Raw genomic sequence first — 27,907 nt, forward strand, 5'->3', positions numbered from 1 at the left:
ACTCTTAGCTCTTGAGCTAATTCAAACAAATTCAATTTATCAAAACCTCATTGTGCTAGCTTATGGCCGAATATGACAAGGAATTTAAATGGTCATATGGCCACTCTTTAGCTTGAATACACAATGGTCATGCACATTTTATACTACATGAAGCAATTCAATACAATTTATTTGAGCATCAAGGAAAGGCTAAGGCCTTCAATAGGCTACCCAAGGCCGAATATTCATGTACATGTTGAGGCCAATTTTGCACTTAATACCTCACAAAACAGCATGCATTTACTAGTTAATGCTTTGCACATTGTGGCCCAAAACTTATAATATAGCATCAAGCACTTATATGTGTGCTAGGCGAATTGTGCTTGCAATTTCACAAGCATTCTTCCACATCTTCTTCTTTAAACCAATATATTCATCACTTACTTCATAGCCAAAACATCATGTGTAAACATATATATACAATATGAGCATGGCCGAATTTCAAGATGTCCATAGCCATCCAAAAATACAAATTTTAACTAACATGCAAGAGGCATGAACCATGTTCAAGGATGCATCATGGCGAATATGAAAATCATGCTCCATTCAACTTCAATCATGGTTAAACACAAAAGAAAACTCAAAATCTTACTCAAGAGTAGACAATCCATCATTGCATGCATCATCATCAAGCTTCACACTTAGCATGCAATGGCTTTATCACCATAACAACTTTGGCCAAATACCATTTCCATGGCATAACAAAGATTTGAGCCATGGCTAACATGCACATCAAGTTAGCAACCAAAACATGCATGAAACTCCTAACACAACCTCATACATACCTTAATCTTGATGCAAACTTAGCCAAATCTCCTTCTAGATCTCTTCCAAACCAAGCATGAAGCAAAAATCCTCCTTCTTCCTTAGTTTTGGCTCAAAGAAAGGATGAACAAAATTTTTTCTTTCCTTCTCTACAACTCACGGCAATGGGGGTTACCACACTCACACACATTTTTTTTCATTTTTTATCACCCATACACCTTTGTTTATTATTTCACCCTAATGCACCAACAAAACATGTTTCATGACATGTTTAGCCCATCCTCCCTTGTCATGGCCGGCCACCACCTATAAAGGGGAATTTGACATGCAAGTCCATTATTTTGCATGCATGCTTTAATTAGTCATCACACATTTCCTATCATACTTTCAAAGTTCATTACTAAGTCCTTTCTTGTGGAATTCACCCTTATAACACTAAATCAATCATCATAAAATGTCATACATGAGCACACACATATTATAGGCATCAAAATAAATTTTTAATTATTTTTATGCCTCGGTTTTGTGGTCCCGAGACCACCTTCTGACTAGGGTCAATTTTGGGCTGTCACAATAGTATAGTTGATATCATATATATATGTATGCATATTCGGCCATTAAATTAAGAGCATAGGTGATGTTGAGTCTAAGCTTTGCACATTCAGCCATATATATATATATGCATGTGTGATTGGATTATTGATAGTAGGGTGATAGCATATGGTTATTAGCCGAATAGCTCAAAAACATATGGTAGGAACATAAGAATTAGTCATGTATCTCCTATGATATGAAATCATTAATATTTTGATATAAATATTTAGCAAGACGGTTAAACTAGTTAATTTATTGATTAAGCTCAAGAAGTTAAAGGAGGAGAATCAAGCAAAGGCAAAGGAAAGAACATCGAGTAGCCGAGTTGGAACCGTTTTACCCAACACAAGGTAAGTTATTAAGCATATATTTTGTATTGATTTAAATAATCATAATACTTATGTACTTATGCGAATGGGATGATATATAAATGCATGTAGTGACAAAATTATCGATTGTAAAAAGAAGTGAGATGTATTGAGTTGTTGATTTCGGCACTAAGTGTGCGGGTATAAACATTTACGATAATGAGATTGGCACTAAGTGTGCGAGTTTAATTGTATAGCACTAAGTGTGCGAGTTGACTATTAAGCACTAAGTGTGCGGACTTACTATATATTTTCGAATAATTATTAACGTTAAGTGTGCGACTTCATCGAGTAAATCATGGACAGCGGAATGAGTAGATATTTGAGTTCATAAGGAATAGATGATATGTTTATACTTGGAACTGAGCTTGGTAAGTCTCGAACCTATGTGGTGATTATATTTGAAGTTAGGAACATGAGATTATTGTGGAGTAGATGAAATGCTATTATTAGTATAATCTAAATGAAAATAAAATGATGTGTGGAGATGCATCAAATATCATATCGAATATCATACGAGATGTCAATGGAGGCTTGGCTAGTTGAGAGCATGTAATGCTAAATGTACGTGAAGTTATAGCATAGTCGGTATGGATGGAGTACCTAATCTTGCATTATTTGTCTTCTTTTATGATATTTTATAAATGGACAGCAGTGTAATGCTTATGACTTACTGAGTTATATACTCATTCGGTGTGTTTATTTTTCACTTATTTAGGTTCCTTTGATCCATTTTTGTGTGCTCGGGACCATCGTCGAAGTCATCACACCAGCTTGCAACTTTTGGTATCTTCTTCTTAGGTGGTCTAAGAGAACATTTCGGCATGTATAGGCTATTATGTTTTGTTTGAACTTTGGTATGTAAACTTTGGATAGCCATGCGAAAATGGCTTATATACGTTTTGAGCATAATGTTATAGTCATCTTGAATGTATATGTTCATTAAGAGGCATGGAAATGTTTGGCAACGATTAGCCATTAGAATGGTTCATCATGATCATATTTTGTGCTATATATGCTAAAGGGCTAGTTGAATCATAGAAACTATGTAATAGGTAAAGTCTACCTTAAAAATAGATACTGATAGCAGCAGTGACGTGAATGTGAAAAATCACTAAAAATAGTAGGAATGGAATTAAATAGTGAATAAATTATGTAATCGAACCTTGATGAATCTATTTTCATAGGAAAGTAACGAAATGATCATATGAACAGTATATTATGAGATATTTAAGTTTTCGCAAAACAGGGCCAGGACGGTTTCTGGATTCCCTGTTCCGAATTTGGAAATTCATTATAAATAAACCAGAGATAATTAGAAGTTATTCCATATATTTACAGATTCCTTTTCGAGTCTAGTTTCTATAGAAATAAACGGCATCAGTATTGAAGCCTTGTACAGGGAGATATCCAAGTCGTAATGCCTGAAGGTCAGTGTAGTCGAACCCTGAAACAGGGGAGACTTTAACTAATAAACTGTACTAATTGGCTTGACCAAAAATTCTAGAAAAAAATTTGTAGATGGATATATGAGTCTAGTTGCAGGAAAAATTTACGGAACTGGTTTTCGAGTTTTGGAACTCGAGATATGATTTTTAAGGTGACAGTGACGCAGTTAGCCAGCTCGTCTGGAAATTTAAAATGGACTGTACAATAAGTGATTTAAGTCTGCGAACCCCTCGTGTCTGACTCCGGCAACGGTCTCGGGTACGGGGTGTTACATGCCTATATTTTGAAAGAGAACTCATGTGTTAAGTGAGATGTTGCAGGTATGTAAGCAATCTATTAAGTAAGGTGCCTTTTGTATTATGAGCCTTTGGTAAGGTTACCGATGGTAAGATGGGAAAGTAAGAACTAAACATTATTTAAGGAAATTATGACGGCATAGTAGTAAGCTAAATTGATTGCTAATGCTTATTATATTACATGTGAACTTACTAAGCTTTATAAGCTTACTTCTTTCACTTTCCCATGTTTCAAAGTAATTAAAAGCAAGCTCGGGTTGGAGGTCGTCGGAGATCAGTTCACACTATTGACTGTCAAGTTACCAAATGGGTATCTTTGTTTACAAACATTCTAGTTTATGGCATGTATAGGGACTTAGCCATTTTGTGTGTATGTCCTTATGATATGGCTAAAGAATGGTATGTAAATATTTGATAATGATTAGCTATTGAAATGGCTAATGAAGAACATGTTTCGGTGTTATGTATGCCTAAATGATAGTTAATACAAAGAAATCATGAAAAAGTGAAATTAGCATTAAAACAGTATTGAACAGCAGCAGTGACATGATCTTGAAAAATCACCAAGAATAGTAGAAATGAAATTAGGTGATGAATGAGATATATAATTAAATATTATTGAGTCTATTTTCATATGAAAGAAATAGAGTAAGCAAAAGAAGTGTAAATTAAGAGATATTTGAATTTTAGTGAGACAGGATTAGAGCGATTTCTGAATTCCCTGTTCTGACTTTATAAATTCATTAAAAATTGAACAAAAAGAATAAGGAGTTATAGTTTATATTTCTAGATTTCTTAGTGAATCTAATTACAAGAGAAACAAATGGCATGGTTATTTGAATTCTGTACAGGGAGAAAATTGATTCGTAGTGAGGAGAGGTCAGAGTAGTCGAACAGTGCAATAGGGGAAACTTTAACTAATAAACTGTACTAATTGGCTAAACAAAAAATTCTGGAAAAAAGACGATATATGAGTCTAGTTTCATGGAAAATTCATGAATTTAAATTTTTAGTTTTTTGACTCGAGTTATGATTTATTTAGTGACTATGACGCAGGTGGGCAGTTTTATAAGGAATAATGAAATAAATTGTTTTGATTTGTCTCAATATTCGGAAAATTTTTATTTTTCCCGGTTTGGTCTGAACCGTTTCAATTGCATGTTTTAGGGTCTCGAGGGCCCCGAATTAGTAAGTTAAGTCAGGTAACACCTCATGCTCGACTCCGGTGACGATCTCGGGTAAGGGGTGTTACAAAATCTCATGGCTGTAATCACAACCAAAATACCACGTTTAGCCTATACATGCCATATACCATAATTGTATAATTCAAAAGTACCGGCTTAGATGTTTGATAGTGCGATGATCTTCCTGACGACTCCCGGATCTGAGCTAGCCTTGATTCACTATAAAACATAGAATAACTTAATTGATCAAATAAATGCAAATCAACCAATTACACATGACCAAGCCTTATACACATTAACTACAAACCTTTCTCATGTCTCAAAACATGATCAAATACAAACTCATTGAACTTTCACTATTTAATACTCGAATAGGTTCTGCACATACCTGTATTGCCTTATACTAACCTCTTTCTCAACCACATCATTTGTTTACCCATTTAACCATTCGAAATAGAAATTGGATACTTAGGAGTCTTGTATGATAAGTACCTATTGCTTGGCCCGTAGCCAAATCAAAGTAACTTATCCGAAGAACTATTATCATGGCCTGAAGCCAAATCAGCCGATATGCATGGCCTGAAGCCAAATCGGTATAACTCGCACTTAAGTGCTAATATCATGGCCTGAAGCCAACTTAACTTATCATTTAATCAAATGGCACTAGTATCCAAATCTATTCCTAAAGTTCAACCGGGATTTCTGACTTGTCAATTCTATCGTCGAATGTATCCACAGATCGTATTTACAATTCATACATTAATGAAAACCTTGTAATCACATTTTCGGTAATATAAAAGTATTTAACGTACATTTATAATGAAATCATCACATACGAACTTACCTCGTAATCGAAATTGACGGATCGGGTCAATTATTCGATAACCTTGCTTTTCCCCTGATCTAAACTGAATTCTTTCTTTCTTGATCTATATGAATTCAAAATTAACTTATTTATTCATCTACTCATTGAATTAATCTAAAAATACGAATTTGGGCATTTTTACACATTAGCCCCTAAACTTTTGCATTTAATCAATTTAATCCCTATTTCACAAATACACAAAATTCTCACAATTCAACAAAACCCATGGTTGGCCAAATTATATACAGGTCCCTAGCTGCCCAAAACTTTAATTTATTTCACATTTTAACCACTCAATTTGTACATTTCACAATTTAATCCCCTTTTTTACATTTTTTGTCAAAAATCACTTTACAAAACTAGTTTAACTATCAACAACTATTCAAAATCCATCATCAACCATCAAATTAATCAAGTATTCAACAATAGAAACATGTTAAATCTTTAACAATTTCAAAATCTTAGGTACAGGCTAGTTAGAATACGAAGCAACAATCTCAAAAACTGTAAAAATTATCAAAAACCGAACTCAAAACACTTACCAATTAAGCTAGGAATTGGCCGAACCCTAAATGCTCTCCCATGGCTTCTTTCTCTTTTAATTTCGGTGAAGATGGACTAAAAATGATGGTATGTATGTTTTTGTTTCATTTAATTTATCATTAATTAAGTATTTTACTATTTTAACCTTTAATATACATCATTTAAAACACCTAAAATGTGTCTATATATGTCCACTAAGGTTTCAAATGGTTTAATTACCATTTAAGGCCATCATATTTAAAAACCAAAGCTATTTGACTGTAACACCCCAAACCCGACCCAGACATTATGGCCAGATCTGATGTGTCACATGGACTTACGACTTAGTATGCATTCGCCGGTTTAAGTGATTGGGGTGGTCTTTGTAAAAATAGCGATTGAATGAAAAGCCGGTTTATCAATCTTTAGGCTATCCATTTGCTGTGCTTGTTGAGTCTTAAAATGTTCATTAATTTTGAAAACCCGCGCAGCCTAACACTAGCAGTTTCGTCATAGTATAAATATAATCAAAAAAATAAAACCATAGCGGAAAAAAGAAATTTAAATAGCGGCCTTATTACAACTTAAAACCCAAAATTAAATCAGAATATAAAAATAATAAAAAATAAACTAACTTAGAAAAACTAACTTTGTAGATGATGTGGCCACTCCGAATCCCTTACAGCTCCAAGCCCACTATGGTTGGGGATTTCCTGCAGAGATGAAAATAAAGGGTGAGTTCGATAAACTTAGTCTGTAACATAACCCAACCATAGCCCAAAACAGATTAAACCTCAGAGTCAGACTTATCTGGGCCTTAGCCCAATACAGAAATCAAAATGAAACCCATAGGCCCATAGCAGATACAGAACAAATATGTCATGAATGCGAAATCCCAACCCGAGCCATCCATAACACCCCGCATCACCCTTACACCATGTGGAGAGACTACTCGACCCACCCAACCGCTACACACCACAGAAATTGCAACGAGGCTGCCAGATATTGTGACGAAGTCACCAGATATGAATATTGTGGCTAGGCCACCGAAAGATATATATATATATTTATGTGTGGTTAAGCCAAATTGCAAATGAGGTCGCGGATATTGTGACGAAGTCACGGAATCAGATATATGTGGCGAGGCCACAGATTGCAAAGAGGTCGCGAACGCTTCCTCCATCAATATAAACCCATGTCCCATGCAACAAAAATAATATGTCATGGCATACGATATCTAAATGTAACATTATGCTTTTCAGAAAAAAATAACCGTAGGGGTAAAATCGTAATTTTGCATGCATAAGGGTATTTCAGTAATTATTACCTATTGCTAAGGTTTCATGCTCATTCTAATGTTTACCACGTAATCAGAAGTACTTACCTCGTCTTTTTACCAAAGTGGGCCCGTTAGCCCATTGGCCTGTTTTCGGCCCATTAAGCCCAAAAATACCATTGTGCACAAAAATGCACACTCAGCACTCTAATCATCCAAATGCACCATATTCATTAACAACTGTCTCACGAGCGCTCACACGCTCGCGAGTTCACAAAATACCAATGTTTCGGTATTTCGTCTTTTACCGATTCAGTCTAAGGGAGGGTGACGTTTACACACCTGGTTGATGACGATTGATGAAGATATCTCCCACGCGATAATCCTACAATCGATCACTAACACATTAGAATTACGAATTAACGATAACTAACATAAATCCACATCAACTATCCCAATCATCGCACAAGTTAGTCATTTATGCATGAGGGGCAAAATAGTCATTTTACCCTCAAGGGGTAAATTGGTAGTCCTACCCTACAGGGGTATTTTAGTAATTCTACAACTTATTCACTTGGGCCTACGGACCCATTGGGACCACATGGCCCATTTCAGCCCATCGCGGCCTGAAATAGCCATCCTATTGCTAGAGTAATGAGAAATACACACCTGTTAGGAGACTGCATTTAATCCGCGCTACAAACACTCTTAGCTGACGCCTAACCCAAACGAGCACGTCACAAAGCGAAAGGGATCAGCCAAGAAGGATATGCCTACTTTCCTCATGGTTTACTCTATTTAAAGCCAGCTCTCCATCTACTCGTATGTTAGTTTCCCAATATAGGATCCCTCCATCACCAGAGTTTAAAACCAACACCAACTCTTGCCGTCCCAACATAGCAAAATAATCAACCTTTGCGTGCCAAGGGATTCGAACCAAAGTCCTCTCACATGTCAACTCACACCACCACCACTAGGCCATCAACTCATTTGTGTCATAAATCCAACACATTAAACTTTAAAGCGCACCTACTTGCGTCCAGATTTATTGAAAAGAGAAACCAAAATATATTGCAAGAGCCAAGACTTGAACCTTGGAGCCCTTGCTTCCTCTATGGCATCACTTCCTTGTCCCCTAAGTGGCGCCACCTTGCCACTACACCACACTCCTTTTTGTGTCATCTTTTACCCCTTTACTCTTAAAAGCCCAAACGCCAATTGCATCACCTGTTCATAAAATTAAAATTCCGAAGACTACCACGGATTTAACTTAAGTTTGGGTCTTCCAAAGGCCCACTAACCTACTAAAATATATATTTTAACCAACCAGAACACACAAAAATTTTAAAAATCATAGAAACACAGAAAACCCTAAAATTGGGGAGTTACATTGACACCTTTAACTAATAGAACAACACTTTTACATTTTATGCGATTTAGTCCTTTTTCACAAATTAACCAACCAATCGATAAAATTAGCTCATGAAATTTTCAAACATATCAAATAACATGCTGTAAATATCGAAAATAATATTAAAATAATTTTTTGACATCGGATTTTTGGTTCTGAAACCACTATTCCAATTTAGCCAAAACTGGGTTGTTACAACTCTCCCCCTTAGAGATTTTCGTCCCTGAAATTCTTACCAGTGAATAGGTTTGGGTATTGTTTCCTCATGGCATCCTCGGGTTCCCATGTAGCTTTCTCAACCCCGTGTCAATGCCATAATACTTTCACTAATGCAATTATCTTATTTCTCAGCTCTTTGATCTCACGAGCTAAAATTCAAATCGGTTCTTCAACATATGACATATCAGACTGAATTTCAACTTTAGTCGGGGAAATGACATGTGAAGGGTCGGCTCGGTATCGTCGAAGCATCGACACATGAAAGACATCATGTATTTTCTCTAACTTAGGCAGTAAATATAGTCAATGTAACACTCCACACCCGAGTCCTATGCTGGGACAGAATACGTGGCGTTACCACACTTAAACATATGCTTTTCGACATTATCATGTCATCTAAACTTGATCAAATTTAAAACTTTAACTAAACTCCTTAACAAAGGCCTACACAGCCTCAAACATCCATTAGGAACGAATCGGGACTAACTCGAGTCCTTAAACGACTTTAGAAAAATAATCCCTTGAAATAGGGCACACGCCTGTGTATTCATTATAACACGACCATGCTGATGGCCCATGTAACACACACGGCCTAAGTCTCTAGGGACATGCCTGAGTCCCGCTCCTGTGGGAAATAAATTCTAAATTTGAACCTATAAAAGTTTTCACACGGCCTGACACACACCCGTGTCTATGGCCCGTGTCTGTCACATGGCCATGACACGTTTGTGTCCTAGCCCATGTCTAAAAATCTTGACATTCTATTTCTGACATCGGCAATCTTTAAGGGTCACACGACCAAGGCACACACCCGTGTGCTAGGCCGTGTCCTTCACACTGCTGAGACACGCGGTTGTGTCTCTGCTCATGTGTTTACTACTATGCATACTGACTTCAAATTTTTACGTGCAAGGGATACACGGTCAGACAACATATACACGGCCTAGACACACACCCTTGTGTCTACCCGTGTGGACAACATAGGATATTTACCAAGCCCTTTGCCCCCCTGAAACACAAAAATAACAACATCCATCATGCTAAAGATCATCATAATATGATTTGTCAATCCACCAACAACATCTAAGGCCTTTACACATTTCATATTTACTAAAACAACCAACAAATTTCCCATTCATGAAATAACTTCTTGTATTCATATAACAACTTTGAACTTTAGCCATTTCCGAGGCCTTATACAAAATGAATCAAAATGTGAAAGTAAGCCAACACATTTGGCCAATTAACAATGACACGAAATTCTAAAGTCAGGGTCCTATACATGCCATAATCAAAATAAATAGATCTAACTATCCAAGTACTTTGATTGATAGTGTGATCGATGCCTCCGACGTTTGTTGATCCACGAGCTAATTAGGCGGCACTATAAAAAACCGGAAAGAAATAGAGTAAGCATAAATTTTAGTAAGTTGCATGAAAATAAATATAATGGCAACTTTACCATTCATCATCATACTCATAACACTAAAATAGGCATAAACACAACTTACTTGTCACTATCCAACACAATTCACATAGCATATACTAAGTTCACATCTCATGCATCTCATTTAGGTACTTGTATCACTCATAACATGGTTATACATTTCTTGTGTAACTTAAACTATAACTCTCACTGTTGAACCATTTGGAATACTATCGGATAGTCATTAAGCCTTAAACATAAGATATAATGCTGATGTCATGTCCCAGACATGGTCTTACACTGGCTATCAAAATCGAGGCTGACGCCATGTCCCAGACATGGTCTTACACTAGCTCTCACACATTCGTGCCAATGCCATGTCCCAGACATGGTCTTACACTGACACATCTCGTAGCCGATGCATGTCCCAGACATGTCTTATACTGGCTTACATCTCGAGGCCGATGCATGTCCTAGACATGTCTTACACTAGCCATCATCTCAATGTTGATGCCATGTCCCAGACATGGTCTTACACTGGCTCTCATAATGTGGCCGATGCATGTCCCAAACATGTCTTACACTAGCACACAAATATCCCGAATGTCATGGCCTGTATATCCAATTTAGTTCCTAAGGTTCAAACGGGAGTCCTACTATCCCAATATTCATCATACATGATTATTTCCACAAACAAGCAATTCATGCTATCTCAAGTCAAGCACATATAATAACAATGTAGTTGTATTATTTACATACAACTTACCTTGGATTACAAAATGTGGATGACTAGTTCGGCTTAGTCTACTTGTTTTGCTTTTCCCCGGTCTAGGCCTGGACTTTGTAATTCTTGATCTAAAATGATAGAAATTCATTCATCTTATTAGTATATTAATCTAGACACTAAAAAATTCATAAATGGGTAAAATGTCCGTTTTGCCCCTAGATTTTCACAAAATGGCAATTTTACCCATAGGTCTAGAAATTGATTTTTATCACATTTTCTCATCAACCAAGCCTAGCCGATTATGCACAACTTACCAAAATGAGCAATTCTAATAGCCATTCATGAACACATTATATTGACCATATTGCATCACAGAGCTTATACACAAAAGTCATTTATAAACACAACCAAAACCAAGCCATATCACATGGCTAGATGTACACATTACGAAATATATTCAACTACTTCTAGCCTATACATTGCATACTTCAAATTTACATTTTCAAAAGGTACCAAAATAGAGTTCGATAGTGTGGTGATCATCCTCGACGATCCCCGAGCTCCCGATAGCTACGATATCTATAAAATAATTGAAAACACACAAAAAGTAAGCTTTCAAAATCTTAGTAAGCCATATACAAATAAACTTATCACATAAAAATTCTAAGCCAATTCATTCATGTAACTTATAGCAAAAAATAAGTACACATCCTTAAGTCTCATATAGCTCATTTGACATAGTTCACTTACTCATATATCATAAGTCCACAATTTTACAAGTACTTACCTTTCATTTATAATCATGTTATACATTTCAAATGTACCTGAATCGTATACACATTCACATAATCATTCTTTTCTCAGAATACCCGTTGAACCGTATGGAATCAAATAGGATATGCGGATAGCTCAGAAGGCCCGTACAATGCCAAGATCCCAGATGTGGTCTTATGTGTAATTAATATCGATGCCACTATCCCAGATAGGGTCTTACACGAAATCAAATATGATACCAATGTACCAGACATGGTTTTACTCGTAAATCTCAAATGGATGCCAACATCCCATACGTTGTCTTACACGAAATCACATAACGGAATCCTATGTCATGACATATGTATCCTAACTATTCCTCTGGTTCGTACGGGGCTTTTCGGATGTCGTCACATTATTGTAACTTTCTCGAATATCTAATATTCAGCTCAAATAGTCATTCATCCCAATTCAATAACATATAAGCAATAATAATTCAATTCAAACACCTTTATTTGTATATCGACTTACCTCGAATGTACTTAAACGAACGGAATCGACTACTCGACAACTCTCAACTTTCCTCAGTCTAATTCCGTTTTCTTTGGTTCTTGATCTAAACACATTCAAATTTAATTTATTCAATCTCACATTCATTCAAAACAATCCATATACACACATTTAGGGCATTTTACAAATTATCCCTGACATTTTCACATTTTAACACTTTAGTCCCTAATTCATAAAATCACAAAATACACAAAATTTCCTTATACACATGCTTAGCAAAATTTTCATGGAGTTCATATAAGCCCACATATTTCATTTATTTCACATTTTAGTCCCTTAATTTCTCATTTTCACAATTTATCCCAAAATACTCAAATTCATCAAAAATCCTAATACAAAACATAGTAATCTAACACATATTTTTCATTTTTCATCAACTACCATCACAAAGCTCATAAAATCATCAATGACATGATTCAAAATCATCATCAAATTTAGAAATTGAGACATGGGCTTGATAGAATACAAAGCAATGATCACAAAAACATAGAAATTATCAGAAATCGATTAAAAACAAACGTTGAATCAAGCTTGAACCATGGCTGAATAACAAAGCTTTCCAAACCCCTATTTCTTTTCTTAACTTTGGTTAGAAAAGATGAACTAATGGCTAGATTTTGTTTTATTTTAATTAATACATTAACTTAATAATCAAATACCATTTTTAACCTTAAAAATATCATTTAAAATCCACTAACTCATGACCAAATATGTCCATGCGTTAATTCAATGGTATAATTGCCTCATAAGGACCCAACGCATATAAAGACATAGCAATTCAACACTTATTCATGTAGCACCTAACTTTTGCATTTTCTACGGTTACGTCCTTTTTATCAAATTAAGCACACAAACGATCAAATTTTCATGCGAAACTTTCATAGATATCAATTCACATATTATAAACATAGAAAATAATATTAAAATATTTTTTTTACTCAGATTTATAGTCCCAAAACCACTATTTCGACTAGGGTCTAAACCGGGCTATTACACCATGTTTCTATAAACTAAGCTGTAAATATTTTATAAATATTTACGGAGTGCTATTAAAGTTGTATTAAAGCTCCATTAAGAAATTTAATGTTTAGATGGTTAATTAAGAAAAAAAGGACGAAATCGTAATAGTTGAAAAAGTCAATCGCTATTAGTTTAAAGGTGTTAATTGATTAAATAAACATAATTGGATAGCCTTAATGGATAAACTACCCATTCTTAAGATGGTGGACAGTTTAAGTTCTAATTTGTTTCAATTTTATATGTTTGAAATGTTATTTTATTATTAAAATAAAGAATAAAAGGTTAACAATTAGAAAACGTAATGGTTTTCTTCTCTATTTTGCTTTCTTCATCACCGAACCTCCATGGAAAATGTTTCAAGGTTCGGCCATGGTTATATCCTTGCATGGTAAGCTATTTTTCACCCGTTTCTAATAATTTTTATATTTTTGAATAATTACAATTAGGTCCATCTAGCCCATGTCTTCATTTGTGAAACTGTTAAAGATTTTGAATGTTTCCATTGATGAATCTTTGTGATTTTAGATGTTAAATGATGTATTTGAATTATTAGTTGTTATTTATAGGTGCTTTGTTAAGTGATTTTTGATGAATTTAACAATTAGCGATTAAATTGTTGAAATAGTAAAAATACAATGATTTAATGTGTAATAACAACAAATATGGGATGCAGTAATGTTACAATAAATTTGGCTAAGCTTAAATTTGAGTAAAAATGGTCAATTTGCATGGTTTAGGTTTAGGGACTAAATTAAGTAAAAGTAAAATGTTGCGGGCAATTTTGTAAAGATGTTGAAGAGGATTAAATTGCATAAAATGAATTGGTTTCACTGTTTGAATTAATGAATTGAATGAAATTGTTAATTTAGATCAAGAACGAGTGGAAATTTGAGGAGAAGAGAGAGTTACCAAATAGCCCCTATACTTAGCCATTGTTGCAATTTAGTCAAGTAAATTCTTATGAACTGTAATGATTATAATATTAATTAAATTAAATGTTTATTATGTTGTTTTTAATGTAAAAAAATCAGTATATATATGTGAATATATCCACATTATGACAAATTACCAGTTATCGAGCCTCGTTTGAACCTTAAGAATTTGTAGGATACAAATGACATGTGTGACAGCCCATTTTTAGTGAAAGTAGAACAGTGGTTTCAGGATGTATGACCCGAAACCCGGCCTAGACGTTATGGCCGAATCTGTATGTCACGTTGAAGTGTGTTTCAAAAAAACATAATCTCATTGAAAAATCTGTGTTATATTAAAACCCCTTTGCTAACTTAACGTAGGTTTAGGATATCTTATTCATTGTTAAAACTCAAGTTGTTTTAGCAAAATGTTAAACATATTAGATTTTTAGTAAAATGTTAAACATATTAGATTCTCATTATGTTTTAAAAACAAGGTTTGTTGCCGAAGCTTTTTAAAATATGTTGCGCATACATGGTGTTTGAAAAGCATTTATCTTTTTGAAAATCCACGACCTACCCCTAGCGGATATGAAATAAGTAAATAAATCCCAAATTAAAATAAAAACATAGAGAGGCCTTATTACAAAACAAAACACCCAAATTAAATACTTATAAGTTATGAGTTAAAAATGAAAGTAAATACAGTTGTGTGGCCACCATCGAGTCCCTCGCAAGGGTGAGTTTATGAAAACTCAGTGTGTAATCCCTTGTTAAACAAACAGTCAGTCATACAGTGGCAATCACAATCTGGGCCTAAGCCCGTTTCAGTAGCCGTTCATTTCCAATTTAGGGCATTAGCCCATTGCAATATCAGTATCAGTGTGGGCCTTAGACCATTTCAGTTACAATAACAGAATGCAAACAAAAATCCTACCCATCCATCCTCTACACTCCACTCCGTCCAGCCCTGCATTCTATGTGGGGATAAAATCAACCCACCCATCCCTACACTACAAAATATAGCACCTAGGTTGCAAGACTATATAAAGATATGCAAAGACAATTTGCAAGACAAGACACTTCCTCCAAATATAATAAACCCATACCCATGCAATATTTCATGTCATAATATCATACGTGTATGCAAAATGTCATGCTCAATTACAGTCATACATGTCATGGGGTATATCAGCCATTTTACCTCATAGGGGTATAACAGTCATTTTACCTCATAGGGGCATAACAATCATTTCATCAAATTAGGGTCCAGGTATACTTTTCGACCCAACAGCAGGTCCACAGTCATCTTGAGCGACTCGTGCAACCTTAACAATCAAATAGTGAAAATAGGCCTAAGGCCCATATTACGGGCCCAAATGGGCCTAAATACCCGTGTAGCCCTTTTAGCACAGTAAGGGCCCTGGCCACGTGAACTACACAGCCTAGCCCAATATACTCTATACTTTTGTTTGGTTTACCTTTGTAGGGCCCACGATTCTGTGGGGCCTACTCGGCCCATTTTGGTCCAATGTGGCCCAAAACGGCCAAAGCCCATGAAATTGCTCATGGTGGCCTCCATGATCAAACGCCCACATTTTAGGCTTTCAGATTAGCACACGAGCGAGTGCACGCTGGTGTAGCTTCAATAATCATATTTTTCAGCTTTTGCCGATCTATGTTTATAGTAGTGTGGTTACACACCTGTTTACGAAAACGTGCAAATAGCCCATGGGTACCAAACCTACATTCAATCAAGGTATTCCGTTAGTCGCTTGATACTAGGGTTAATCACCCTTTTCTATCACTTAACTCAAAATATCATTTGATACTTGCCTTGATTGCAAGAGTGTGGTTAGCCCTGTTTAAACCATTGACGAATGCTGATTCACCTCCTTATCGAATAGTTGCATTAGCAGTGAAATCTATTAATGACGATCACATAAACACATGACTTGAATCAATATACTGGCTTATTGAAAACATAAAACCAGAGATAGGGGAAAATAGGGCAATCGACCAACACCCTTATATACAAGTCATGCTCCAATTGAACACAATAATTACAAATAGAGTTACCATTGATCGAGTGATGAGGGAAAGGTTTCAACTGTTTCAGTATTTACTTGCAAAACCCTTCACTTCTCGAGAAGTTCTAGAACCCGAAAGAAGCACCACACCTAAGAGAAGGAAGATAAGAATTGGCAAGAAGAGAAATGAGTATTCGAATTTAAACAGTACGAGAATACTTATTGATTTGTCAGAGAACAAAAACTGAACCGCAAAGAAAATGTAATATCCCGAATTAGGGCCTAAACAGAATACTGGTTTCGTGACCGCAAATCTGAGATAGAAATAAATATTTTATAAATATTTTGATGTTTATGATATGATTGCATGATTGTGTGAAACTTTCGTGATGAAATCCTATGCCTAAAGTGCTTAAATTGAAATTAGGGACTAAATTGAATAATTTGCAAAACTTGCAATCTAGGGGTTTTTAGTTATTAAAATGAATTAAAATGAATTAAAAACAAATTTAAAAGCCAATTTTTGGTCATTTTGGTCATTAGGCCGAAATTTCAAGGGTTCTCCATAGCTAGGATTTGTTTCAAGCTTCCAAGCTCCATAGTAAGTGATTCCAGGCCCCATTTTTAATGTTCTTTACGTTTTTGGAATCCCGGTAGCTCGATTAAGCTTATGCTAGTAATAATTCAACCTAAGGTTCATATTTGGAAACATACCCATAGGTGAAATTTGTGCATTTTGGTGTTTTATAATAGAATATGAGGTTTTAAATTATGTTAGACAACTTGTACTACTCGATTTTAAGTGAAAACGAGTAAAAGGGCTTAATCGGTAAAAATACCTAATAGTCATAAGTGCATGTTAGAGTGTGAATTTGATGTTGCTATAGAAGGGAAAAATGATCAGCATGTCATAAAACAAAATAATAAGGGATGAAGTTTAATTCCCGAGCCTAGGGGCAAAAGTGTAATTATGCAAAAGTTTAGGGGAAAAAATGTAATTTTGCCAAAGTTAGTATTAAAGACTGTTTTGATGAATGTATGTTTAAATAAGATTAATTTGGCATTATAGATCAAGAGAAACGAGATTCAAGTCGCGATCGAGGGAAAAACAAAGTTTACGAAGAATAGGTTCGATTGCTAATATTTTGTATCGAGGTAAGTTCATGTGTAAACGTAGTAACATAATTATCATTTTAAGCAATTTAATGTTGTTTATATGATATGATGCTTATTATTATCATGAAATGTTATGTTTTGTGGTTATTGTTGAATAATATGTAATTATGTGAATTACTTGATAAGTATGAACTATCACCGAAGTATCAATTTCGATATTCCGTGGAAGACGGCAAAGATTCGTAATCGAGGAAAAAGCCTGTTTTAACCTTGGGAATAGATTAGAATACAAGTGACATGTCAATAGGATATTTGAGTTCCGAACTCGTTGAGTTGAGTCCGAGTTCACTTATGGATGCGAACGCCCGAGCTCGTTGAGTCGAGTCCGAGTTCACTTATGGGCAGGTTACATGGTAGCTTGGCTACATAAGTTCTACAGGCTATTGAGTTTGTCTAGTTGCGGGTATGGCACTTACGCTCATGAAATCACAGATTCAATTATATTCGATGTGTTCAACGGTGAATCTTAAGTGAATAAGAAGAATGCCTAAAACGAAGGTGATATATTGGTAAGTGTGGTGAATGAGAAAATTTGACAGGTATGTGCTTAAATCCTCGGGTTGAGAACTTGGTATGATGAAATCGTAGAAAGATATTAAATGCAAACGAAACACAAATGTCTTGATGTTGTTTATGCAAATGATGTTTTATGTGGAATTGCATGATTATGTTACTTGCTATTTGCATGTGAACTTACTAAGCATTTATGCTTACCCCCTTATTTTCATTCATTGTAGTTGTTGACAAGCCGGCTTGAGAATCGGGATAGGTCGAAGACTCGTTCACACTATCCGAAGGCCTAAATTGGTAAAATGGCTTGTGTATTTTGAATGTGGCATGTATGGCAAAATACTCACTTTGTGTAAATGATTTTATGACATGGCTATGGTTTGGTAAGAAAAGGGTTTGTGAATGATTAGCCATTGGAATGGCCAATCTAAATCATATTTGATGCCATGTATGTTTAAAATGCTATTTAGTCCATGGAAATCTATAGTAAAGTGAGATTTGTTATAAAACAGAATATTGCTGTAGCAATGATGTGAATTTGAAAAATCACTAAAAATAGTAGAAGTTTACTTAAATGATGAATAAGTTAAGTAATCGAAGCTTAATGAGTCTATTTTCATATGGATTGAACAAACAGGTATATGAATAATATTTTATGAGATATTTGAATTTTTGTGAAATAGGGCCAGAGTGATTTCTGGATCCTCTGTTCTGACTTTAAGAATTCACCATAAATTTTAGAAAAAATAATTAGAAGTCATTCTTTATATTTAAAGATTCCTTATTGAGTCTAGTTTTAAGAGAAACAAATGGCATAGTCATTAAATTTCTGTACAGAGAGAAATCTTATTCGTAATACACAGAGGTCAAAGAAGTCAAACCCTAAAACAGGGGAGACTTTAACTAATAAACTGTACTAATTGGCCCAACCAAAAATTCTAGAAAAAATTGGTAGATAGATATATGAGTCTAGTTTCAGGAAAAATTTACGAAATTGGATTTCGAGTTTTGAAAGTCGAGATATGAATTTTTAAGTGACTATAACGCAGGTTGCTAGCTTGTCTGGAAGATTTAAAAATAAATTGTTTGAGCTGTATAAGTAATGAATTAAGTCCGTTAACACCTCGTATTTGACTCCAGCGACGGTCTCGAGTATGGGACATTACATTTGGTGGTATCAGAACAGGTTTAGTCAGTTCTCGGACTAATGTGTTGTATGTACAGGTTTTGCTATACATGCCATATATATATTATGATAGTGTGACGACTTCTGACCTTTTAAATGATTTTTTTATTGTAAATGGATCCCGATCCAGTTGTGGCTGATGATGTAGAGAGTAATGCACCAGCTCCAGCTGAAGGGGTGGAGCCAACTGAAAATCCACCTCCTATTGTTGGTCAAGGAGGAGGAGAAAAAGCTCGGGAAGCCTTTCTCTAGATGATGAATGCTCGATATCGAAGTTCGCTCAGACGAACCCAAATGCACAACCTCCCCCACCTCCCTCGATTCCTCAACCTGTAGCCCCGATGTCTCAAGGTGTAGATCTGATGAAATTTCACAGAACTTCAGTTGACAGAATCCGTAAGCAACGGGCCAAAGAATTCAGGGAAAAATTGATGATGATGCTGAGAAAGCAGAGTTTTGGCTTGAGAATTCTATTCGGGTATTTGATGAATTGTCTTGTACACCTGAGGAATGCTTGAAATGTGCTATATCATTGTTTAGGGATTTAGTTTATCATTGGTGGAAGACATTGACTTCAGTAGTACCGAAAGAGAAAGTAACTTGGGAGTTCTTTCAAGAAGAATTTCGGAAGAAATACATCAGTGAAAGATTTGTTGATCAAAAGCGTAAAGAGTTTCTTGAATTGAAGCAGGGAAACATGACAATTACTGAATACGAAAGGGAGTTCATCAGGTTGAGTAAGTATGCTAGAGAATATATTCATACAGAGGCTAAAATGTGCAAACGATTTGAAGACGGACTCAATGAAGACATCAAAGTATTTGTTTGGATTCTTGAATTAAAAGAAATGGTAGTACTGGTTGATCGAGCTTGCAAGGCTGAAGAACTACTTAAAGAGAAGAAAAAAGTAGAGGCCGAGACTAGAAATTGGAAGAAAAGACCGATGAACAGTTCATTCTCACAGCAATCCGGAAAATCTAGAAATATGACTCCTCGTTCACAGGTTTCGGCTGGAAAATCATATGGAAATTTTAAGAAGCAAAATATGGGTCCTAAATCTCAGACTACTTCTGCGGCTAGTGTGGGAAATATGAGATTTGTTAAGCCCGAGTGCCAGCAATGTGGTAGAAATCATTTTGGCCCATGTAGAGCGAATGAATGTTTTCGGTGTGGTTCTCCGGATCATTTTATTAGAGACTGTCCAGAGAGAGTCGAGAAGAAAAATTTCAGAGTGTAAAAGCTAGTGGTGCAGACTCGAGGGGAAGATATTCGGGAAAAGCTAGAAATGAAGCAAGCAGTAAGAATGTAGCCAGAGATTCAGCAGCTAAATCTGAAGCAAGGGCTCCGGCTAGAACTTATGCTATAAAGGCACGTGAAGATGCTTCATCACCTGATGTGATTACTGGTATATTTTCTCTTTTTGATGTTAATGTTATTGCTTTGATTGATCCTGGTTCTACTCATTCATATGTGTGCATGAAATTGGTGTCTAGTATGAATATACTTGTTGACAACACAAAATTTATGATTAGAGTGTCGAACCCATTAGGCAAATGTGTGATAGTTGATAAAGTATGCAAGAAATGCCCTTTAATGATTCGGGGTCATTACTTTCCGGCCAACTTGATGTTGTTGCCGTTTGATGAATTTGATGTTATTTTGGGTATAGATTGGTTGACATTGCATGATGCTATAGTAAATTGCAAATAAAAGGTTATAGAATTAAAGTGTAAAAGTGGTGAAATTCTACGGGTTGAACCAGACAAATCAGAGGCATTATCTAGTATGATTTCTTCGATGTCGGCTCAGAGATATTTGAGAAAGGGTTATGAAACTTATTTGGCATATGTAATTAATACAAAAGAAGTTGAAAAGAAAGTTGAATCAGTGCCGGTTGTGTGTGAATTTATGGATGTATTTCCAGAAGAATTGCCAGGTTTGCCTCCAGTCAGGGAAGTAGAATTTAGTATTGAATTGATACCGGGAATAACTTTGATCTCGATTGCTCCATATAGAATGACACCAGTAGAGTTGAAAGAATTAAAGTCGTAGTTGCAAGAGTTGACTGATAAAGGCTTTGTGAGACCGAGTTTTTCACCCTGGGGTGCTCCCGTGTTATTTGTGAAAAAGAAGGATGGTTCTATGAGATTGTGTGTTGATTATCGATAATTAAACAAGGTGACAATAAAAAACAAGTATCCGTTGCCAAGTATTGATGATTTGTTTGATCAGCTAAAAGGAGCGACATGGTTTTCAAAGATTGACTTGAGATATGGGTACTACCAGCTGCGAGTAAAAGAGTCGGATGTGCCTAAAACTGCTTTTAGAACAAGGTACGGTCACTATAAATTTTTAGTTATGCCATTCAGGTTGATAAATGCTCCTGCTGTGTTTATGGATTTAATGAATCGCATATTTCGGCCATACTTGGACAAATTTATTGTGGTGTTTATAGATGACATCTTAATTTATTCAAAAGATGAGATAGAGCATGCTGAGCACTTAAGGATAGTTTTGCAAACTTTGAGAGATAAGCAGCTGTATGCTAAGTTCAGTAAAAGTGAATTTGGCTTCAGAAAGTTGGATTTTTAGGTCATATTGTTTCAGGTGATGGTATACGGGTTGATCCTAGTAAAATTTTAGCCATTGTTGATTGGAAACCACCGAAAAATGTAATCGAGGTTAGAAGTTTCTTGGGGCTAGCTGGGTATTATCAGCGGTTTGTAAATGGATTTTCTATAATTGCTGCTCCTATGACTGGACTACTCCGAAAGGATGTTAAATTTGAATGGATGGAAGAATGTCAACAGAGTTTTGAAGAATTGAAAAAGTTATTAACTGAAGCACCAGTGTTGGTACAACCCGAATCAGGTAAAGAATTTGTGGTGTATAGTGATGCTTCTCGAAATGGCTTAGGTTGTGTACTTATACAGAAAGGAAAAGTGGTGGCTTATGCTTCGAGACAATTAAAATCTCACGAAAGGAATTATCCGACTCATGATTTCGAATTGGCTGCTATAGTGTTTGCTTTGAAGATTTGGCGACATTATCTGTATGGTGAAAAGTGCCGAGTATATACAGATCACAAAAGTCTTAAGTACTTGATGTCACAGAAAGACTTGAATTTGAGATAGCGAAGATGGTTGGAGTTGTTGAAAGATTACGAGCTTGTTATTGACTATCATCCGGGAAAAGCGAATGTGGTTGCCGATGCTTTGAGCAGAAAGTTGTTATTTGCTTTGAAAGCTATGAACACTCAGTTAAAGGTATCAGATGATGGTTCGATTCTAGTAGAGTTAAGAGCAAGATCGATGTTTTTACAAGAGATTTGTGAAGCTCAGAAAAATGATCAAGATTTGCAAGCCAAGAGAAAGCAGTGTGAAGCTGATACGGGATCAAATTTCAGAATCGGTTCTGATGGTTGCTTAATGTTTAAAAACTGGATTTGTATACCAAAAAATGATGAGTTGATTAAAAAGATTTTGTAACACCCCGAACCCGAGACCATCGCCGGTGTCGGACACGAGGGGTTAACAAGACAAATCCACATATTTCGCCCACCAATTGACATTTCCAGTCAGGCTGGAAAACTGCATCACCGTTGCCTTAAAAATCATATCTCGAGTTTCATAACTCAGAAACTGGTTTTGTAAATTTTCCCTGAATTTAGACTCATATATCCATCCATGGATTTATTTCTAGAATTTTTGGTCAGGCCAATTGGTACAGTTTATTAGTTAAAGTCACCCATGTTACAGGGATCGACTGCTCTGACCTCCGCGCGTTACAACTTGAATATCTCTCTGTACAGGGCTTTAATACTGGTTCCGTTTGTTTCTAATGAAACTAGACTCAAAATGGAATCTGTACATATAGGGCATGACTCCTAATTCTTTCTGGATAATTTATAGTAAATTTTTAAAGTTGCGACAGGGGACCCAGAAACCGTTCTGGGTCTGTCTCACAATAGCTTTAATATCTCTTAACATGTGACTCCTACGACCGTTTCGTTTCTTCCATATGAAAGTAGACTCATCAAGGTTCATTTACATAGCTTATTCACTATTTAATACCATTCCTACAAATTTTGGTGATTTTTCACATTCATGTCACTGCAGCTGGCAGCATCTGTTTTTAAGGTAGGTCTTACCTATTTTGTAGTCTCCATGAACCAACTAGTCTTGCCATACATAGGTTCACATATGATCATTTTAACCATACCAATGGCTGATCATGTGACCAACACTCCCATTTCCAATCCATAATCACATCATGACACCATATATATATATACAAACCGCAAATAGTCTAAGTTCAGACTTCACTTTTACGAGCCATTTTCGCATGGCCGCATACATATACATCACAACATATTTGAACCAACAAGGGGTAGTCCTATACATGCCATTTCAAAGTTCAACCAAAATTTATACCAAAATGGAGGCTTTGATAGTGTAGATGACTTCGACTTTAATGATCCCGAATCCGATTGCTATCGAGCAAAATCTATAAAACAGAGCCAAAGCAACGGGTAAGCATTTTTATGCTTAGTAAGTCTCAAGGAATAAAATCAGCTTTAATTAAAGCAATACATTCACATAGCCAAATGCATCATTTCATTAATACACATTCACATAATCATTCTTACTTCACACTTCATCATTATATACTTTCACAAGGTATCAACCAATTCAATAGCTGAAATTCGTTAGTCGATTGAGCGAATGTTGCTCAAGCATGTCGACTTTTCCAATGCACATATAATCATACCTTATTCTTTGGGCTTTTCGAGCGTACTAATGGAATTTATTACAGCAGCCAACACTCACCTCCAGCCCAAGCTTCTTCGGAATACAACCGGATATAACCACGTAGCACGAATGCCTTCGGGTCTTAGCCCGGATAGAACGACTCGCACGAATGCCTTCGGGTCTTAGCCCGGATGTAGCCACTAGCACAATTGCCTTCGGGTCTTAACCCGGATATAATTTCCAGCATAAATGTCGTCGGGACTTAGCCCGGATATCATTCAATTGCTCATGCACACATACATCAATAATCATTAGACATTCATGTTTCATTTTCGTTACTAAGGCTCAAACACAAATGTAATCACTAGCATAATCGCCTTGGGACTTAGCCCGGGTATCATTCAAATACTCATACACACATAAATCAATAATCATTACACATCCATATTTCATTTCACATAATTCAAGTAGGGTCACTTCTTGAGGACTTACCTCGGATGTTGTCGAACGGCTTTTACGGCTATTCGATCACTTTTTCCTTCCCCTTGTCCAATTGTGGCCCTCTAAGCTCTTGAGCTAATTCAAACAAATTCAATTTATTAAAACCTCATTATGCTAGCTTATGGCCGAATATGACAAGGAGTTTAAATGGTCATATGGCCACCCTTTAGCTTGAATACACAATGGTCATGCACATTTTATACTACATCAAGCAATTCAATACAATTCATTCAAGCATCAAGGAAAAGCTAAGGCCATCAATAGGCTACCTAAGGCCGAATATACTTAGTCATACTTGCACCAATTCAACAATAAATTCCAAGATTTCCACATCATATGTGTACTAGGCCGAATGTACTTGCAATTTCACAAGCATTCTTCAACATTTTCTTCTTTAAACAAACATATTCATCACTTACTTCATAACCAAAACATCATGTGCAAACATATATATACATATATGTGCATGGTCAATTTCAAGGTGTCCCTAGCCATCCAAAACACAAATTTTAACTAACATGCAAGAAGCATGAACCATGCTCATGAATGCATCATGGCCGAATACATCACAATCATGCCCTTTCAACTTCAATCATGGTTAAACAAAAGAAAACTCAATGTCTTACTCAAGATGGCTACAAAGAAATTTCAAGAGTAGACAATCCATCATTGCATGCATCATCATCAAGCTTCACACTTAGCATGCAATGGCTTTATCACAATATCAACTTTGACCAAATACCACTTCCATGGCATAACAAGGATTTGAACCATGACTAACATGAACATCAAGTTGGCAACTAAAACATGCATGAATCTCATGACACAACCTCATACATACCTTAATCTTGGTGCAAGTTTAGCCAAATCTCCTTCTAGATCTCTTCTAAACAAATAAAATGAAGCAAAAATCTCTTCTTCCCTTAGTATTTTCGGCCAAAAGGAGAGAACAAGGATGAACAAAAATTTTTGTTTTCCTTCTTAGTTGCACGGCAATGGGGGAATGCTACACTCTCACACACATTTTTTTTTTGTTTCTCTTCCCACATCTAATTATTAATCATTTCTTTCATGCTCCATTAATAAAACATGTTTCAACATGTTTTCTTTGCCCATAACCCATGTCATGGCCGCCACCACCTATAAAGGGGAATTTGACATGCAAGTCCATTATTTTGCATGCATGCTTTAATTAGTCATCACACATTTCCTATCGTACTTTCAAAGTTCACTACTAAGTCCTTTCTAGTGGAATTCACCTTTATAACACTAAATCAATCATCAAAAATGTCATACATGAGCATACACATATTATAGGCATCAAAATAAATTTTAAATTATTTTTATGCCTCGGTTTTGTGGTCCGAAACCACATTCGACTAGGGTCAATTTTGGGCTGTCACAACTCTCCCCCACTTAAGAAATTTTCGTCCCCGAAAATCTTACCGGTAAATAGGGTTGGGTATCGCTCTTTCATAGAGTTCTCGGTTTCCCAAGTAGCTTCTTCTATCCCGTGCTTGAGCCATAACACCATCACTAGCGGAACCCGCTTGTTTCGCAACTCTTTCACTTCCCGTGATAGGATACGAATCGGTTCTTCCTCATAACTCATATTGGCTTGAATTTCAACTTCGATGGACTAATCACGTGCGATGGATCGATCTATAGCGTCAAGCATCAAAACATGAAAGACATCGTGAACCTTTTCGAGTTCAGGGGCAAAATCAAACGATATGCCATCGGACCGACTCGCCAGATATCTCATATGGCCCAATGAACCTCGGCTCAACTTGCCCTTACGGCCAAATCGAGTATCTTTTTCCAAGGCGATACCTTGAGAAACACTTTATCTCCCACCGATACTCGATGTCCTTACGCTCAGATCCGCGCACGACTTCCGACGATCGGAGGCTATCTTCGACTTTTACGGATTACTTTCACTTTCATTCAAAGATCTCTAATCAAATCCACCCGAAAATTTTGCTTTCACCGAGCTCATCAAAACAATGGTGTACGGCATTTACGACCGCACAAAGCCTCGTAGGGTGCCATCTTAATACTTGATTGAAAGTCGTTGTTGTAAGCGAATTCAATCATCGGCAAATACCGCTCCTATGAACCACTAAACTCGAGGACGCAACATCTCAACATATCCTCAAGTATCCGAATTATCCGCCGGATTGACCATCGGTTTGGGGTGAAAGGCGGTGCTGAAATGCAACTTGGTTCCCAAAGCTTCTTGCAACTTTTTCCAAAATCGCGAGGTAAACCTCGGATCTCTATCCGACACGATGGAAATAGGCACCCGTGCAATCTCACAACTGAGAACGTCTAGTTCGGCTAGTTTGTCCATTGAAAAGTCCGTGACGTCAGGGACAAAGTGAGCCGACTTAGTCAATCTATCTACAACGACCCAAACCGCATCCTTCTTACTCACGACAAGGGCGGTCCGGATACAAAGTCCATTGTGACTCGATCCCATTTCCACTCGGTATCGTGATTGGTCAAGTAATCTCAAGGCACTTGATGTTCCGCTTTCACTTGTTGACATATTAAGCATCTCAAACAAAGTCGGAGATGTCTCGCTTCATACCATGCCACCAAAACCGACGCTTTCAAATCGTTGTACATCTTCGTACTCCCGGGTGGATTGCCATTCGGCTACAATGGGCTTCGCTCAAAATTATCAAAATGAGTTCAATTCTTTGGAACACACAGACGACCTTTGAACCTCAAACAATCGTCATCATCAATTTGAAACTCGAGTCCTTGTTCGAACACACTCACTCGTTTTGCGACCAACTCGTCGTCGACTTTCTGAGCTTCTCGAATTTGATGCATCAATAGTGGTTTGGCTTTCAATTCAGCTACTAACACACTGTCGGATCGAATAGACAAGTGCACATTCATCGCTCGTAAAGTGAATAATGATTTACGACTCAAGGCATCCGCAACCACATTCGCCTTTCCAGGGTGATAGTCAATAACCAGCTCTAATCCTTTAACAGCTCGAGCCAACGTCTTTGTCGCAGATTTAAGTCTCTTTGGGTCATCAAATATTTGAGACTTTTGTGATCCGAGTACACATGGCACTTCTCACCAAATAAGTAATATCGCCAAATCTTTAAGGCGAATACTATGGCAGCTAATTCGAGATCATGGGTCGGATAATTTTTCTCGTGTGGCTTTAATTGCCTCGACGCATAGGCCACAACTCGACCTTCTTGCATCAATACGCAACCTAACCCAAGGAGGAGGCGTCACTATAGATGAAAAACTCTTTGCCGATTCGGGTTGCACTAGAATTGGGGCTCCCGTCAAATAAGTTTTCGATTGATCGAAACTTTTCGACATT

This window comes from Gossypium arboreum, chromosome 3, assembly GCF_025698485.1.
Source record: "Gossypium arboreum isolate Shixiya-1 chromosome 3, ASM2569848v2, whole genome shotgun sequence".
Classification (NCBI taxonomy): domain Eukaryota; kingdom Viridiplantae; phylum Streptophyta; class Magnoliopsida; order Malvales; family Malvaceae; genus Gossypium; species Gossypium arboreum.